Genomic DNA, 2,409 nt, shown 5'->3' on the forward strand with positions numbered 1-2,409 from the left:
AGGGCACCCCAGCAACCCACCCTGGACCTGCCCCTGAGTGAATCCCTCCTCCCCTGCTGCTCTCAGGCAATATGAGGATGTGTCCCTGGGGAGAGGGATGACCAAACTGGTTTGCCCAGCCATCCTGAAAATCCTGCACATAGCTGTAATTACCCTCCCCTTAAAAAAGAGAGGAGCCTGACATTGCAGGTATGGCCATAGCACCCGCAGGTGTCTGGCAGTGAATCACTGGGGGAATGGAGCAGACCTGAGTGTGCGAGTCCTGGCCCTGGCAGGAAGGGGGAGGAACATAACTCTTCCAGCCAAGAAACTGGACTTTTTTGGTAACAGAGAGGATAAAGACCTCCAAAGTTAGGAGTTGATTCTTACTTGGTGGAATCACTGAGGCTACACTCAGGAATTACTTGCCAAACTGGACAGGAAGTAAATATCCACACTAACTGGAAGTTAGTTCTAGAGGCAACTTTGGAATGCAGGAGAGTGTGTGTGTGGATGCATATGGTTGAAGGGGATTTGTCTACCAGCTCATGGTTCAGGGTTAAGCCAGAGGAATCTGACCCAGGCCACTGAGATGAAGAAAAAAATGATTTGGAGGTTATAATCAGCAAAAATCATTTCCTGGGATCCTCTGGAGAGGGCTGGAGAAGTTGCTGCTGGTGACTGGGATCCAGAAAGGGTGTAATGCAGCAGCCAGGCAGGAAGTGCTACGAGCAGTAACAGGGACCAGAAGCCTCATGTCACAATTACAACCACCACATGCCTCCCTGCCACAAGTTACTTGTGTGGGGGATGTGCTCCCCAAACACAGCAGCTCAGGTCTCCAGACACTCTCCTTGGAAAGCAGGAGCCAAATGCCCATCTGCAGGAGTCCTTGTAGCCAAACTGATACAAGGCTAAGACCTCACTTCTAGCAGATTTCCCTGCATGGAAGTAATTAAATATGCGGGAGGGATGAGAGGCTTGAGGGGGTCTTGGCAATGATGCTGGTGGCTGCCCCAACCAAGCACCAGGTCAAAGTGCCAGCGTTCTTTGGGAACAGAAACAATGCCTTGAGCAGGAGCTTGGCACCTTGATGTCCCAGGCAGAGATGCTGTAGTGTGTGGAAATGAGCTCTGCAGCTTGGCAGGACACAACATTACTCTGCTTTCCCTGGCAGAGGTATGGGTGAGAGCCTGCCCTGCTCTGAGACAAGTCAGACACAGCAAAGACCTGAAAGGCAGAGAGTATCAGCTGCAAACATCCTCTGAACACAGCTTGTTTCCCATCCCCTGCCTCCAAGAGAGTGTAGCTTTTACCCTAAAGCTGCTTGTTTTCCCCCAACAGCCTATGAGCAGTGGGCTGAGGCTTAGGGGTCCTCTGGGAGGACAGAGCTCAGCTTACTTCACTGAGTTCTCTGAACTCCTGTTTACCTTCAGGATAGATACCTGATCTTCCACCGTCTGTCTTAACATGCCTACACATCTGGTCTTGAAGAGATCCTGCTTGTAGTATTCTCACAGTGCAGGAAAAAAGTGGTACTGAGTGTGGCCAGGGTTCAGGGAGAAATTTGGACCTGGCGTAGGGATGACAGACTCTAGGGGTGCTATCCCAGAGCAGTCTCTCTGGAAAAGGACAGTCTCACAGAGACACAGCATCCCTGTTTCATGGTACGGTGTAGAGAAGTGAATTAACTGTCTACAGTTATGCAAAAGCATTCCAAAGAGCTGGACAGCGAAATAAATTACCTGGGTCCAAAATCTGTGTCCTCCTGTTCAGGGACACACATGGAGTGGTCTTTTAAATGCTCTGACAACTCAAATCTGATCGGACCCGGTGTTCAGAGCTGCTTCTGTAAAGGCATATATATCTAATTTATATAAAGAGGATGTTCCTCTCACTCTAATAATCTACAGGTAGGATGTCACGGGCTCCTGGCGTTCTTCCCAGTCCCTGCGGAAGCTGGCCAGGAGGATGATGGCTCTCGGTGCCCGCTCCTCCAGGCCAGAAGGATTCTTCTGGCTCCCGGTGTCCGTTCCTGCTGGCCAGGCCGGCTCAGGCCCTCGACAGGCCGCATCCAAGACACCTACGCCGATTAAGCCTCAAGTACCACAGCTGGAATCTGCGGGGCGCAGCCGGCCCCGCGCTCGCCCGCCTGAAGACGAGAGTCCGTCACATCGCCCCGAGAGCCGCAGTTCTGGGGTGAAAGACGGTGATTTCAGCAAGCCCGCGGCCCACGCTGCCTGCCAACGGCGCCGCCATTGCTGCGGAAGCAGAGGGGCGCTTCGGACACGCCCCCCGTGGGCGGGCACGGGCGGCGGGACCAATGGGAAGCGCCGCGCCGTCGCGCGCGGCCAATAGGAAGCGGTGCTCGGCGGCCGGCGGGGCGCGCAGCGCCGCACGCGGTGCTGGGATTCCACGTGGGCGGCGGCC

The sequence above is a fragment of the Zosterops lateralis genome, assembly GCF_965231275.1.
Source record: "Zosterops lateralis genome assembly, chromosome: Z".
NCBI lineage: Eukaryota > Metazoa > Chordata > Aves > Passeriformes > Zosteropidae > Zosterops > Zosterops lateralis.